This window comes from Theropithecus gelada, chromosome 1 (genome assembly GCF_003255815.1).
Source record: "Theropithecus gelada isolate Dixy chromosome 1, Tgel_1.0, whole genome shotgun sequence".
In the NCBI taxonomy this organism is placed as follows: domain Eukaryota; kingdom Metazoa; phylum Chordata; class Mammalia; order Primates; family Cercopithecidae; genus Theropithecus; species Theropithecus gelada.
Window position 1 is genome coordinate 43,816,014 of NC_037668.1, and position 17,007 is coordinate 43,833,020.

At 46.1% G+C, this 17,007-nt stretch overlaps 1 protein-coding gene across 7 annotated transcripts in view; it reads right to left on the reverse strand.

The window, feature by feature from the left end:
* Nucleotides 1–17,007, reverse strand: part of ZBTB17 (zinc finger and BTB domain containing 17) — a 34,826-nt gene that overhangs the window by 16,796 nt on the left and 1,023 nt on the right. For 6 of the 7 annotated variants that reach the window (XM_025376684.1, XM_025376692.1, XM_025376676.1 and 3 more), the window contains exon 2: nucleotides 14,948–15,034. The exons of the other annotated variant lie outside the window; for it this stretch is intronic. The gene's annotated coding sequence lies outside the window, so the exon portion shown is untranslated. The remainder of the gene's footprint in view (nucleotides 1–14,947; nucleotides 15,035–17,007) is intronic. 7 annotated transcript variants of the gene reach the window in all.

Sequence of the window (17,007 nt, forward strand, 5' to 3'; positions counted from 1 at the left end):
CTGAGGGGATGGTGGAGTAGACGTTTACTTCAAAGTCCACTGCGAAGTGCCAGGGGCCCTGGGATAAGGCTGGCTCTGAGCCCCAGCCCCTCGACCTTCACTGGGGAAGAAGGACAGTGTGATGAGTGCTGAATGGGTGCTGCTGAGTGCCAGCCTGGGAGGATGTGACCACACCTAAAGACAGACAAAGGCAAGAAAGACGTTTGGGCAGGGGACAGCATAAGCAATGACAGCTGAGGGGCCAGGGGGAGAAGGGGGATCATGCCCCAGCACACAAGAGGAAGGAGGGGACAAAGTGATGGGAAACACAGCTGGAGGGCCAGCCCGGGACTAGGCACTTGGGCTGGGACCACCACACCAGGACTCAGTGACAACCTTGGCAGTCAGGAGCCACACTGCAACTTGAAAGGGGGAGATGAAGTCCCACTGGGCTGGATCCTTGGGATGGGAAAAATGGGATGATATCACCCCCAGGTGGCCCTAGAAGGGTTTAGCTGGTGCCAAGAATCCGACACACACTTATACATGATTCTTTCTGGCAGCCTGCACAAATGACCCTCCCACTAAATACTGTTAAATCCTCTAAAAGTTTTAAGCACCTCTTCTTGGAGTAGCTCAAAGTCTCTTAAAATTTAGTATCTGACCCTTCCCAGTGGAAGGTGGGCCATGCCATTTGTCCAAAACTGTAAGCCCAGGCTAAGAATGTATACATCTTACTTATTTTTAAAAGACAACATCCACATTTCTGTAGGGTATACATGAAATTGGTAATGAGAAGCCCCTCAGGGGAGCAGGGGAAGTGGGGAAGGAGCTGAACTTTTCACTATATATCCTTTCTGTATTGTTCACCTCTTGTAAACACTATCTGTTAAAAAATTTAAACTGAGAAAGCTGAAGAAGAATGGAGAGAAAAAGAGGAGGGGAGGAAGGAAAGAAGGAAGGAAGAGGGAAGGGAAGGAGGGAGGAGAGGGAGAGAGGAGATGGAGGGAAGGAGGGGGGGGGGAGGGAAGGAGGGAAGTTCCAGCTATCTGGGAGGCTGAGGTGGGCAGATCACCTAAGCCCAGGAGTTTTGAGAGTACAGCGGGCTATGATCATACCACTGCACTCCAGCATAGGCAACAGAGCAAAACTCTGTCAAAAAGTAAAAATAAAAAAGACAGGAAAGAAAGAAAATAAAAGGCTGCAAAGTCAGAGACCTAAGTCCTTTATTTCTATCTACCATAAAATCTTTAAGACATTTTCTACAAGACCTGGTGACTGAAAACTTCTCAAAGGAAAAAATTTCTCAGAGGGAAATGGAAAATTGTGGTAATGTGCACAGAGAATCAATGTATTACTCAGGAAAACAATATGAGCAAAAATTCCTTGAGGGGACGCCCCTAGCACAGCAGCTGGTGCTCTCGTGTTCAAATACAGAGGAAGCCCCTGACACTGCGATGAAACTGAAGTCCTTCTCCCTGGGACACACCCACACACAGTTCAGCACGCAACTGTGGGGGGCGTGCTACTCCCAGGACCCAGTTAAAACACTCCCATCCCGGAATCCAGCCAAAGCTAGTTAAGTGCCTCAGGCAGGAGTACTTGAATCTCTGTACCTCAATTCCTCTTCTGTAAAACAGAGATGATGGCAAAAGTTTCTTCTTCATAAAGCTACTGCTGGCCACCATCATTCTATCATTACACATAAACCCATGCCAGCAAGGCTGATAAATTATAGAAAACATTTGGCTTGAAATTGTTTTTAATTTTTTAAAAAAGAAAAAAATATATAGAAAAAACACAGCCCAATGCTGTCATCCTTGTCCTGTCTTCCAAAAATGGATGTAAAAATCTCATCAGTAATCCAGGCACCCATGAAGTTTCAACCTGAAAAAAGGAAAAGGCCCCACACACTGCAATGCTTACTCCACTTGACAGGAATCAGAATAAAAGGCATAAATGCTTCATGCTTGATGGTAACTGCCACCTTCTTTCTACAAAGGACACAAGGACTGCAGAAGCAAAGAGGCTTTCACTGAGGCAGAAGAACATGACAATCACAAGGGAAGGGCTAGATGGCCCATGATACTCTTTAAGATCAAGAATTCAAGCCAAAAGAAAAAAGCAGGTTAAGTATGAACTGGAAATGGATATAGCTGGACTTCCATGTAGTATAGGCTCTTCAAATGTGACTGACTTTTCCTGGGTTTGTATCCTCACTAGGATTAGGTAACTGCCAAGGTCCCTTGTAGTGATAAGATGTAATACATGCTTCAGCCTGGCCAACACAGCAAGACCCCATCTCCACAAAAAATACAAAAACTAGCCAGGTGTGCTGGTGCGTGCCTGTGGTCCCAGCTACTCGGGAGGCTGAGGCGGGAGGATCACCTAAGCCCACAAGGTCGAGGCTGCAGTGAGCAGTGATTGCACCACTGCACTCCAGCCTGGGCAACAGAGTGAGACCCCCCCATCTCGAAAAAAGAAAAAAGATTTAAGAAACGCTGCATAAATGAAAGAATGATATCATTAATGAGACTGCCATGCATTCGAAGTATAACAGATGCAGTGTGACGATTAAAATGAGGCATTTAGCTAGCAGATAGCAGATTTTTCCCACTTAAAACATTCCCTACAGTATTATCTTTAAGATTTCCAACTATGACCATGAACTGTATAGGACGTGAACACCAACTATGAAATACATATGGCAGAAGCCAACATCAGATTTTATATTTCCTATTCCGAATAGGATTAAGCTAAGATTCTATAAAACTTCACTGGGAAAAAACTCAATGAGTAAGAGAATATTTTAGAGGAATATTTTGGGGATCCCGAAGCCTTAAGTTGGGGCTCGATAATCAGTGGTCAAGACTCAACGTCTCAGTTTCCAGTGATGTTTCAAAACTGCTGGGCTACTCGATCCGGATGCAGAAGTGCTGTCCTACAGCAGAGTTTCCAGAAGCAGCCCAGTGAGGATTAGGAGAGACTCAGGGGCACAGGGCTCCCCTTCAACAAACAGCGCGCGGCTGACCTCCAGCCCCTGAAATCCCTACCGCCTGCGGCTGCGATGAATCAGCAAAGCTGCTCCCAGGCCAAGCCTTGAAAGGGAAGGCTCGCAACCCTGGCTGGTTTCCCACCAGCTGCTTTGAAGTGCAAACTTCTGAGAGAAACTTGGAGACCACCCCCAAGTGTGGCCTGGTTCCTGGTCCTAATAAGACCAGGGAGGTGGGCGGAATGGGATGGAGAGGGAGGCACAGCTAGTGATGACAGGGGGTGGGGTCCCAGTGGAGAAGTATATTTTACGATGTTAATATATATGCTTTATCAGTAAACTGGGAGAGGTGGCTCATGACTCTAATCTCAGCACTTTGGGAGACGGAGGCAGGAGGATTGCCTGAGCTCAGGAGTTGAAGACCAGCCTGGGCAACATGGTGAGATCCCATCTCTACAAAAAATCCAAAATAATTTAGCCGGGCGTGGTGGCACATGTCTATGGTCCCAGCTACTTGGGAGGCTGAGGTGGAAGGATCACTTGAGCCTGGGAGGTTGAGGCTGCAGTAAGCTGATATTGTGGCACTGCCACTCCAGCTTGGGTAACAGTGCGAGATCTTATCTTGAATAAAATAAAACATAAAATAAAATGAAATAAAAATTGTGAGTCCTGGTAAGAGACTGCGGGTGGAACTGTACCCTGTGTGCAGAGAGGAAACTCAGCCTTGCTAATAACAGCTCCATCTGCTGAGACTCCAGGGGAGGTTACTGGCAAGAGAAACTCACGGGATGGTTGTTTCCGGTGCAAACAGACCCCAGCCCACAGCAGCCATGAAGGGGGAGTAAGGGCCAGAGCTGCTGTGGTGCCCCACCCACAGTGTTTCACACTTCCATGCGCCTCACCAGTACTCATAGTGATCCTGGGAGGAGGGACTAACACAGCCACCCGCATTGAGCAGATGAGCAAATCACAGTTTAAGAGCTTGTTGCTGACCTAGGTTGCACTGCCCTGCCCACATTCAAGGCCAAGTCCATCATACTCTAAAAACTGTGCCCTTTCCACTACAGAAAAGGACAAAACTTCTGTGGACAAACACAGAATAGCAGGTTCATCAGATTCTGAGCCTGTACCAAACGGACACATTCTCTGTCATCACAGGCACATAACAATCTCTCTTCCTTATACTAATGAGTGCTATAAAACATCGTATTGGCCGGGCGCGGTGGCTCAAGCCTGTAATCCCAGCACTTTGGGAGGCCGAGACGGGCGGATCACGAGGTCAGGAGATCGAGACCATCCTGGCTAACCCGGTGAAACCCCGTCTCTACTAAAAAATACAAAAAACTAGCCAGGCGAGGTGGCAGGCGTCTGTAGTCCCAGCTACTCGGGAGGCTGAGGCAGGAGAATAGCGTGAACCCAGGAGGCGGAGCTTGCAGTGAGCCGAGATCCGGCCACTGCACTCCAGCCTGGGCGACAGAGCGAGACTGTGTCTCAACAAAACAAAACAAAACAAAACATCGTATAAAACCCAGAAGTAGTTGGCTATGGTGGCACATGTCTGTAGTCCCAGCCACTCGAAAGGCTGAAGCAGGAGGATCACTTGCGGCCGGGAGTTCAAGGCTGTAGTGAGCTTTGACTGCATCGATGAATAACCACTGCACTCCAGTCTGAGCAACATAGTGAGACCCTGTTTCTAAAAAAAATTTAAAAAAAATTAAAAAAATCCAAGGCTGGGCACAGTGGCTCACACTTGTAGTCCCAACACTTTGGGAGGCCAAGGCAGACAGATTGCTTGAGCCCCAGAATTTGAGACTACCCTGGGCAAGATAGTGAGAACCCATTTCTAAAAAATATATAAATTAATTAATTTTAAAAAGCTCACACAATCCAGAAGTGAACATTACTAAGCAGTAATATATTCAGAGTTTGCTGCTACCAGATGAAATGCAAAATTAAACCTATGAAACAACTCCATTTCTGGCAAAGGTACCCTGGCCAATTCTCCCACTGCCAACAGCCACAAATGCTGAATAAAAAGTATAAGACATCTTTTAAAATGCATCAAAGATTGGGAATGACAGTAAGAGGAATTAAAAATAAATTAAAATATATCAAAGAACTGACAGGTCAGTAAGTAATACGGAGAGGTCAAAACATATCTAAACAAGGGCTGAAGTCCAGAGAGCAAGTGGAACTTTGAGACCAGGTTTCAAGGAAAGACATTTGCAGAACTGGGCAAGATCGAGCCCCACCCTCCACCCCATCCCCAGGGGGAGGTCCCACGGGACCTTGGTGGAAAGAAGACAATATGGAAACGGCCTATATCAAATCTTGGTGCCCAACGGGGGAGGGAAAAATCTTCCCTGAGAATGTATAATGATTCGCAGTCCCCCAAAAGGACTACAGCCCACATTTACGCCTTATAAAACACATATTTCAGACAGCTGCAAGTGATCCCAGAAAGAAAGTATTAAATGCAAGAAGGAAGGAAGAACAATGAAAATAGTAAATATAAGTGAGCAAACCTAAACAAATGCTGAATAATGATGCTCATAAAAGTTGTAAAAGGACTGGCACAGTGGCTCACACCTCTAATCCTAGCACTTTGGGAGGCCAAGGCAGGAGGTTTGCTTGAGTCCAGGAGTTCAAGACCAGCATGTCTTTACCAAAAGAGACCCTGTATTTACCAAAAAAAAAAAAAAAAGTGAAAATTAGCAGGGTGTGGTGGCGAGTGCCTGTGGTCCCAGCTACTCGAGAAGCTGAGGCAGGAGGATTGCATAAGCCTAGAAGGTCAAGGCTGCAGTAAGCTGTGATTGTGCCACTGCACTGCAGCCTGAACAATACAGTGAGACCCTGTCTCTAGAGAGAGAGAGAAAAAAAAAATGTTTAAAAAGAACTAAAATACACACCTACCGAATAAAAGTAGAAGAGGAAGTGACAGGAATTAAAGTGTTCACAGATCCTCACTGTTTGAGAGTAAGGTATAAAGACACTGACTAAATTTAGACTTTGATAAGTTATATAAATTGAAAGCTATACCACATTTATGGATCAGACGACTCAACATGACAAAAATGTCAACTCTACCCAATTTTAAATATTATAAACTCAATGCAATTCTAATAAAACATACCAACAATTGTTATGGCATTTGACAAGCATAATCTAACATGACAATGGGGCCAGGCAAGATGGCTCATGCCTGTAATCCAACATTTTGGGAGGCTGAGGCGGGAGGACTGCTTGAGCCCAGGAATTCAAGACTGGCTTGGGCAACATGGTGAAACCCTGTCTCTACAAAAAAGACAAAAATAGCTGAGCGTGGTGGCATATGCCTCTAGTCTCAGCTACTTGGGAGGCTGAGGTGGAGGGATAGCTTAAGCCTGGGAGGTCAAGGCTGTACTGAGCCAAGATCGTACCACTGCACTACAGCCTGGGTGATAGAGCGCGACTCTGTCTCAGAAAAAAATAAAATGAAAATGGAAGAGCAATGGGCCAAGGATTTACTAGACACCAGGTCACCAGTTTTCTAAAATGATGTATTTTACAAGTCAGTGTGGTATTTAAAGAGACAGAGAACAGGCCGGGCATGGTGGCTCACGCCTGTAATCCCAGCACTTTGGGAGGTTGAGATGGGTGGATCATGAGGTCAGGAGTTCAAGACCAGCCTGGCCAAGATGCTGAAACCTTGTCTACTAAAAATAAAAAAAAATTAGCTAGGCGTGGTGGCACGCATCTATAATCCCAGCTACTCAGGAAGCTGAGGCAGGAGAATCGCTTGAACCTGGGAGGTGGAACTTGCAGTAAGCCGAGATCGCGCCACTGCACTCCAGCCTGGGCAACAGAGTGAGACTCTGTCTCAAAAAAAAAAAAAAAAAAATTCTGTTCATCAAAAACAGAAAATAAAATCCTACAGTGAAAAGATAAGCCACAAACTGGAAGTGGGTAGTTATAACACATATAACTGACAAAGAATTAGTATCCAAAATAAGAAATAAAAAACAAAAAACTAACAAAATGTCTACAAACCACCCAATAGAAAAATGAGCAAGACAATGTTTCCGAGAAGGTGAAATCTGAACGATCAGTAAGCAATGAAAAGATGCCCAACTCAGAACCAGGAAAATGCAAATCAAAACCACATGAGATGTCACTGTACGCCCACCAGATAAGTAAAAATGTTGAAGTCTGAAAATACCATTGTTGAGAGGATATGAGGCAAACGGAATTGTTGAAGGGTAAACTGGGGAAACCGTTTTGGAAACAACTTGGCATTATTTGGTTAAGTTGAAGACGCACATACCCCGTGACTCAACTCCACTCCCAGCTGCAGCCCCTGGAGAGACTGTGCATACATGTCCCGGGAATGTGAACAGTGGCGCTGTTTGTCTCAGCAAAATACTGGACACAACCCAAATGTCCCCCAACAATAGAAAGGATAAATAAATTCTCATACAATGGAACATTATTCATCTGTGAAAATGAAATACCACTCTATGCAACCTGGATTAATGTCAAGGCACTGAAGAAAACAATATGATTATATTAAGTTCAAAAACCTGCAAAATTAAATGGTACATTGTTTAGCAACACAAACACATGGTAAGACTATAAAGAAAAGTAAGAGTGATGAAAGCAAAACTCAGGGATGACTTGGGCCGGGTGAGATCAGGGAAGGGACACAGGGAACTCCAAAGGTAACAGTAAGTTCTTTTTGAAAACTGGGTAATGGGTACATGGAAGATGTTTCTTGTATCCTTATTCTTTACACTGAACACGTTCTTTTGTATGGAGTCAACATTTAACAAAAATGATTTACAAAGTTAAACAACTTCTTTCTTACTTTAAACAATGTTGCCAAGCATTAGTTTGGGCTGCTGACTGAGTCACAGTAACTGGGGAAAATCCCTGAGGGGCCCACATGGCCCTGAGACTACAGAAATGAGAAGTGCTTTGCTCTCTGAGCTCTGGTGATACAGCTTCCCATGGGGCAGGTTGGCGAAATTCAAGTGGAGCCTGCCATTCAGGACAGGAAAGTGACTGCTTAGGTTAATAAGTTCCAGTATAGGAAGTGGTGCGGCTGGGGTGGGGAGAACAGATTTTACTGCCAGACCTTTCAAGACCAGAAGCTGAGTAGATTTTTGATGTTACAATGAACCCACCAAGCCTGCTTTCTGGCCTGCTCTCCACTCGCAGCGGGAATTCCCACCTCTGAGCCTCTGTCCACACTGCTGTTTAGATATGAGTGAACAACTCTCAATTCTAACCATGCCCTTTGCTTCCTTCCTTTGAAGCCCAGCCCTAAGAACCATCTCTCTCTTCAATTCATAACAAGCATGTTTGAATCCAAGAGCCTAAGCCCCAGTTTTCTACACGTATTTGTGCTGACTGCGTTACTGAGGTCAACCTTAATCATCCAGGGACTGTCAAGCTATTGATGTCCATAAGGAGTCCCTGTGCTGGCATTCCACACACACGCTTGCAGCAAAGCTCAATCACTCTGAGCCACAGTACTTACTCTCTGACCTCTATTATTTCAACCAGTTAAAAATTGTGGCCACGGGAGGCTGAGGTGGGAGGATCACTTGAGCCCTGGAGGTTGAGGCTGCAGTGAGCTACAATCCCAGCACTGCACTCCAACCTGGGCGACAGAGTAAGACCCTGTCCCAAAAATAAAAAATAAAAAATTAATTAAAAAATTAAAAAAAACCCGCAGCCAGCAAAAGAAGTAGATTATGATCTCCAGGACAATATGTTTTGTACACAAAATGTATTTGGAGTTTTTTGTTTTCATTAAAGCTGAGGTCCCTCCCTACTGTGATGTCAAATGTCAAACCCAACAATGAGTCACCCCGCAGGACACCACCCCTGCTCACACCTGTAATCCCAGTCCTTTGGGATGGCGTGGGTAGGTGGATTACTTGAGCCCAGGAGTTCAAGACAAGCCTGGGCAACATGACGAAACCCTATCTGTACAAAAAACAGAAAAATCAGCTAGGTGTGGTGGTGTGTGCTAGCAGTCCCAGCTACTTGGGGGCTGAGTCAGGAAGATCGCTTGAGCCAGGGAGGTCGAGGCTGCAGTGAGCTATGACAGCTCCACTGGTCTCTAGCCTTGGCCACAGAGCAAGGTCCTAACTTAAAAAAAAAAAAAAGTTATATGAGGCTGGGTTTGGTGGTTCAAGTCTATAATACCACACTTTGGAAGGCTGAGGCAGGAGCATTGCTTGCGCCCAGGAGTTTGGGACCAGCCTGGGTAACACAGTGAGATTCTGTCTCTACCAAAAAAAAAAAAAAGTTTCCTGGGAGGAGAGGGCGGTAACTTACTTTCCACAGGTACACCCTTGAGAACCTTCTGATTTTTTTCCCTTGTGCATGCATTCCCATACCAAATGTTGTTTTCTTCCTAAACTCTGCATATTTTCTGCTTTGACCCTCAAGAATCTTCTTCTATCAAATAACAGTAATTATGGAGCCAGGGACTCCACTAAGCACTTTACATGCATGACCTTAGTAATAATTCCACCCAATAAAGTTATATTCAAGGTAACTATCATCCCCATTTTACAACTGAGGAAACTGAGGATTAGAAAGGTCAAGTACTTTGCCCAAGGGCATACAGCTAATAATTATAAGAAGCAAACATGAGCCCAGATATGCCTGGCTTAGGAGTTTATGTTCCTAACAGCTACCCTATACTGCAGGGGTTTCTTAACTGGGGGTGATTTTGTGCCAGGCAATATCAGGAGACATTCTGGGGTGTCACCACTGGAGAAGAGTTACTACTGGCATCTATGGGTGGAGACCAGAGATGCTACAGGAACCCACTCCCCACAACAAAGACTTATCTCACCCCAAATGTCAGAAGTGTCAAGGTTGAGAAACCCTGCTATACTAGAACAAGACAAAAAGACAGAGAAACCGTCTTCTGACCAAAACTCTCACAGTTAAGGTCAGAGTTCACCATGTCTATTTCCCACATGACAGCCAAATGCCCAATAAACAAGCTGCATGCCCAGCCCTCAATCACATGGAGTTTTCTCCAGCCCCAAATGCCATTTCCTCCTCAGCCAATCAAGACGGATCACCCACTCATCCAGCGTTTGCTGAGCACCAGCTGTGTGCCAGGCAACAAGCTACACAGAGGCAGTACCAGGATAAATAAGACCCTGTCCCTGCATCCAAGATGCTGGCAGTCTCATGGAAAGACAGGCAAGGAAACCTAGGATCATAATTAAGGTGAAAATGTGTCAACAGAGATTAAAAACAGGATGCTAAGAAATCGCAGGGGAGGGGCTCCAAACTCACTCGGGTTGGAGGAAGTGGGAATGGCTCAGAAACGGCTTCCCAGAAGCATCTGAACTTGAAGGAATTAAACAGGTAGAGAGAATCCTCAAAACACTCCTTACCAGATCTCTCAGGATATGGTCTCTGAGTATCCAAGGTTTGATTACTTTAATTAGAAAGCTTGGGGGAACTCTCCCGGAAAACAGGGGGGAGCACAGAGCAGTCCTCGACCCTCCATGCACAACCTGGATAGCCCCTGCCACAAAGCAGGAGGGCAACCTGGCTTCCCCACAGGTTTGGGCCTTCCTCAACTTCAATCCTGACTGGTCTCCAGCTTCCGACCAGCCTGTACCTTGCAGCAGGAGGTAAGTCACATTTCATAAATGTCCACTATACCAGGGGTCCCCAACCCGTGGGCCATAGACCACTACTGGTCCGTGGCCTGTTAGGAAGTGGGCTGCATGGCAGGTGAGCGGCGGGCGAGTGAGCAGGCAAGTGAGCGAAGCTTCATCTGTATTTACAGCCGCTCCCCATCGCTCGCCATTACTGCCTGAGCTCCGCTTCCTGTCAGATTAGCAGCAGCATTAGATACTCACAAGAGCTCAACCCCTATTGTGAACTGCACATGTGAAGGGTCTAGGTTTGTGTGCTTCTCAAGAGAATCTAATGCCTGATGATCTGTCACTGTCTTCCATCAACCCCAGATGGGATCGTCTAGCTGCAGGAAAAGCAGCTCAGGGCTCCCACTGATTCTATATGATGGTGAATTGTACAATTATTTCATTATATATTATAATGTAATAATAATAGAAATAAAGTGCATAGTAAATGTAATGTATTTAAGTCAACCTGAAACCACCTCCCACCCCTACCCCTCAGCCCCCTGTCCATGCAAAAACTGTCTCCTAGAAAACCGGCCCCTGGTGCCAAAAACGTTGGAGGTTACGGGCCGTGCCACAGCTGGCAGTCCCGGGTGCATGGGGGTCGAGGGGCACGAGGCAGCAGTGTGGGGACTCCGGGTCCCAGAGGCTGCCCATGGGGTGGGAGGCCACTGCCTGCCCGGGGCTTGGAGAGTAGGTGGAGCAGGGCAGGGAGATGATAAATTGACCATTATCTCAGGATGTCTCTTTCTGGTTGCCAATATCTTTGCCATCACCAGCATCACCAACCCAGACTGGCTCGACACCAGGGAGTCTGTGGGAGCACTCACTGTGGGCCTCGTGGGACAGTGTCAAACCATCCATGGACGAGAGGGGATATGCACCCCTCCCCGGCTTCCCCTGGAGTGGGTCACCATGCTGTTTTTTCTCATGGGAATCATTTGACTGTCACATGCGGTTTGCTGGTGGCTTCCCCCTGGGGAAGAGAAGCTACAATATATGTTCAACGGATAGCATTCACTGGAATGATGCTTTTCTGTATGGCTGCCCTCATATTTCCAATAGGATTTTACATCAGTGAAGTTGGAGGTGAATCTTATAAATTACCCAACAACACAGTAATTGGGTTATCCTATGTACTTTTTGTCTTACCAATTTTCTTTCCAACCCAAGTGAGTTTGGAGCCCCTCCCCTGCGATTTCTTAGCATCCTGTTTTTGATCTCTGTTGACACATTTTCACCTTAATTATGATCCTAGGTTTCCTTGCCTGTCTTTCCATGAGACTGCCAGCATCTTGGACGCAGGGACAGGGTCTTATTTATCCTGGTACTGCCTCTGTGTAGCTTGTTTCCTGTAAAGAAATTTGCCTTATCAAATTTCTTTTCTTTACAAAAGTCCTATCAATAGTAGGACTTCTATTTGCTGCAAACTTTATTTGCCAGGCTGATGAAAGTCTAAAGTGCTTGACTCTCTTATTATTTTTTATTTTTGGAGGGTGAGGAGGACAAAGACTGATGCTCAGAAGAAAAAACAATGCTTTGATTTGCTCTCACTATGGACTTAAGAAAAAAAAAAAAAAAAAGAAGAGCCTTTTTATTTATTTTTCTTTTTTTGAGACAGACTCTCAATCTATCGCCCAGGCTGGAGTGCAGTGGTGTGATCCCAGCTCACTGCAACCTCCGCCTCCTGGGTTCAAGCGATTCTCCTGCCTCAGCCTTCCAAGTAGCTGGGACTACAGGCACCTGCCACCACACCCAGCTAATTTTTTTTTTTTTTTTTTGAGACGGAGTCTCGCTCTGTCGCCCAGACTGAAGCGCAGTGGCACGATCTTGGCTCACTGCAACCTCCACTTCGCAGGTTCAAGTGATTCTCCTGCCTCAGCCTCCCGAGTAGCTGGGATTACAGGCGCCTGTTTTTTGTATTTTTAGTGGAGACGGGGTTTCACCATGTTAGTCAGGATGGTCTCGATCTCCTGACCTCGTGATCCACCCGCCTTGGTCTCCCAAAGTGCTGGGATTACAGGCGTGAGCCACCACGCTCAGCCAGGAGAGCCTTTTCCATAACCAAATACAGACAATATTCACTAAATCTCCTGAGCATATTCAGGCAGTCAAGTCTGCACTGTGATAGCAACCTAGAGAAGGAGAATGCTTTCTACTGAAAAGCATGTGGCCCTTTGTGACTCTGTTGTTCCATTTTTAATGTCTAATGATTCATGAGAGGAACAAAAAGAAGTCGAAGTAGTTATGTATCATGTGGACCAGAGGGATGCAAGAGAAGTTCATGTGGGGCTGGCCTCACCTCCTGAGAAATCAGTATTCACAACTTCCTTGTAATAGTATGAACCTTTGGCACCATTACTGCACCAAGAAGCCAAAAGATCAAAATTTGTTTGCTAAAATATATGTACAAATTCTGAAATTCCCTATTCTCTGTGTATGAAAAAAAAAAATCAAACACTAAGACACATGTTTTGGGTAGGTGGGTGGGTGGGGGAAACCTTCTGTCTGTCTCTCTCTCTCTCTCTCTATATATATATACACACACATATATATCTCTCTCTATATATATATACTATATATATAAAATATATATTTTGCCAACAGAAAAAAAAAAAAAAACGAAAAGGTTGGGGAGCGCTGCACTATGCAGCAAACCCTGTGAATTACCTGCCTGACCTCACGTAATTCTCCAAACAATTCTGTGAGGTAGATGTTGTCATCCCTATTTTACAGATGAGGAAACTGAGGCTCAGCGATGAAACCGAGTAAAACGGCTTGCTGTCTGATGTGTCAGAAGACAATCTTGTGATTAGGAAAATAGTAGTCATTAGTTTTTTTTTTTTTTAAACTCTTTGGGACACAGTTTCAGAAGGAACTGACTGTCAGGACACAGAGCCACTCAACGGGAGGGCAGATTCACACCTGACTCCAGAGACCTAGCTGCCTCTATCTGTCCAAGGGGAATTTTACAGTGATTAGTCCAAAATGTGCCGTTCACAACATCTTCACTCCCCCAAGGAAAGCCTTCCAGCGCCAGTGCAACCTCCCTCTGTGTGCAACACCCTCTACCAGCCCTCCAAAGCATTTCCTGCATTGCATTGTGAGGATACACGTGGCTGGGAGCACCTGCTCCCGGGATTCAGTCTTACTCATGCCAGCATGCCTAGCACCCAGCACAATGCCTGACACATGTTGGGCACAGAAACAATGAATGGGATAAACAAGCCTGGCCTCCCCGGGCCCAAGCCCTGTAAACCTACCCAAAGCCAGAGCAGCCTGCCTTGGGGACTCAGTGCACCTCCCCTCAGGCGGGGATCACACCCCAAGACAGTAATCCAGACAGACTGAAGACACAGAAGGTTCTCTCAGCCAGCTTTTTCTCCAGCACTGAAACAGTCACAATCTGTTCTTTAGCTGTGCACCAGATGCAGGAACTGGCTTATGTCTGGGAACCATGTTGTACAAAAATGCCTCCTTAAACATTAGAACCTTAAAAGGGAGGCTGGGCGCGGTGGCTCAAGCCTGTAATCCCAGCACTTTGGGAGGCCGAGACGGGCGGATCACGAGGTCAGGAGATCAAGACCATCCTGGCGAACACGGTGAAACCCCGTCTCTACTAAAAAATACAAAAAACTAGCCGGGCGAGGTGGTGGGCGCCTGTGGTCCCAGCTACTCGGGAGGCTGAGGCAGGAGAATGGCGTAAGCCCGGGAGGCGGAGCTTGCAGTGAGCCGAGATCGCGCCACTGCACTCCAGCCTGGGCGACAGAGCGAGACTCCGTCTCAAAAAAAAAAAAAAAAAAAAAAAAAGAACCTTAAAAGGAATGAGTGTGTGCTCGCTGCTCTGTTTCCCTTTTAGCCCTAAGGAGATCATACATGATGGCAGGAGTTACAGCAGCCAGCTTGGACCATGAGATGGAAGCCTAAGTTTGAGTAAGAAAAGTCACATTATCAATGGAATCCTGCTCCCAGATGATCTCACAGAACACAGCAAGCTGCTCTACCAGCTCTGGACTGCGTACTTCCAGAATGTTAAGGAGCAAGGAATAAACTTCTGTTTCCGCCACTGTAGATTTCACCTAACTAAAGATGTGAGCATTGCCCGCTGATCATCCACTCTGGCCTCTCTCTGTAGGTAAAACAATAATAGTAATATCAACAATTTCCCAACCAAACTGTAACTGGAATTTTGTCATTACTGTATAATTTTAAAGAAAAGGCTATCAGGAAAGAATCATTTGAATCATGTTGAACCTAGAGAAGAAGGACAAACTGATCTGATTTGTTTCATCCTTGAGTATTACAGACATACCTCAGATTTCCAGATAGCCCAGGCTACTCTTTTCTGACAGTTTGCCTGTGTAAACTCCAGCTTGGCTCCCCTCCTCCGGCTCATTACCTGAATCAATGACATACAAGTGGAAAATCTGATGAGAACCTATAAAGGGTACCTGCTCCCTCAGAGCTGCCCTTTCATGCATCCATCAAACATAGACAAATACAGAGTGCTGAGCACAGAGCCTGGCCCAAGGAAGTGCTGAATAAATAGCCTGGTCTGTGCCAGACAACATGCTGTCACTGGGACACAAAGATGCACAGACTCAGCCTCAGGCCCTGCTCTCAAGATCTGCTGCTCAGTGAGAGACAGGACACAATGTTGAGAAGCAAAAAACGATGAGGTTTGTACCCAAGCATTATTGCAGCATTGGCACTGCTCTGGGATATCCTGGACACTTTGTTTCTCATTGCATACTCTACCCTAGGCGAGCTCATCCCCTCCCATGACTTCAGTGACCTTTGATGGTGACAACTGTTAGATCACCGCTGAACAGGTGCACTTGAATGCTTTACAGGCATTCAACTCCAACATGTTCAAAACTAAACATATCTGCCCTCCCCCAAATCTGCTCCCCGTACTGCTCCCTATCACACAGAGCAGCATCCAACACCCATCAGTCAAAAACTGGGGTGATCCTGACTCCTTCCTGCCCCTAACTCTCATCAAACTAATCACCAAATTTTGTCAATTCTATCTCTAAAACCATCTCTCCTCACTCTCTGCCTCTAACTCACACCTTTATTTCTCACTTGGATTATTCTAGCAGGCTCTTAATTAGCCTACAGGCCCACTCCCTTTGATACATTCTTCACTTAACCAGAGTGAGCTTCCTAATCCACAAATCTGATTCGTGGCCAGGTGTGGTTGCACATGCCTATAATCCTGGTACTTTGGGAGGCTGAGGCGTGAGGATCATTTGAGGCCAAGAGTTCGAGACCAGTCTGGGCAACACAGTGAGAACCCATCACTACTAAAAATTTAAAAAATTAGCCAGGTGTTGTGGTGCACGCCTGTAGTCCCAGCTAGTTGGGAGGCTGAGGCAGGAGGATCGCTTGAGTTTAGGTCGAGGCTGCAGTGAACTATGATTATGCCGCCACTGCACTCCAGCCTGGGTGACAGAGCAAGTCTTAGTCTCAAAAAAACAAACAAACAAACAATCTGATTCTTTTATTTCAGGCTGGAAATAAAAGAATCCTCCCACCTCAGCTTTCCAAGAAGCTGGGACCACCAGAGGTGTGCTCCACCATGCCCAGCTTTCTTTTTTTTTTCTTTTTTTTTTTTAAATAAGGATGGGGTCTTGCCATGTTGCCCAGGCTTGTCTCAAACTCCTGGGCTCAAGCGATCATCCCACATTGGCCTCCCAAAGTGCCAGAATTACAGAGTAAGCCACCACACCTGGCCACAGATCTGATTCTTAAATGGCTTCCCATTAACCTAAAATGTAAAGTCCTTAACTAGGTTTACAACGTCCCCTAAGACCAGACCACGGCTTGCTGCTGTTTTTTTTTTTTTTTTTTTTTTTTTGAGACGGAATCTCGCTCTGTCGCCCAGGCTGGAGTACAATGGCGCCATCTGGGCTCACTGCAACCCTCTCCTCCCGAGTTCAAGCGATTCTCATACCTCAGCTTCCCCAGTAACTGGGACTACAGGCGCTCGCAAGCACGACCGGCTAATTTTTGTATTTTTAGTAGAGACGGGGGTTTCACCATATTGGCCAGGGTGGTCTCGAACTCCTGACCTCAAGTGATCTGCCCGCCTGGGTCTCCCAAAGTGCTGAGATTACAAGCGTGAGCCACTGCGCCCGGCCCAGTCTGCTTCTTTATTGAGCCTGATCTCTCTCTCGCTTCTCTCTCTGCAAAGATGAGTTTTCTCGCAAACTACACCCTCAACTGAGAATACTCGTTTTTTTGCCTCACTCCCCTGAGCCTCCCTTAGATCTTAGTTTTCTGGCGGACAGAAGCCTCCCGGGAGTCCCCCTTGGCTGAGTGATGTGTCTCTGTGCTCCAGAGGAAGGAGGGCTTTCTGCCCTCGCA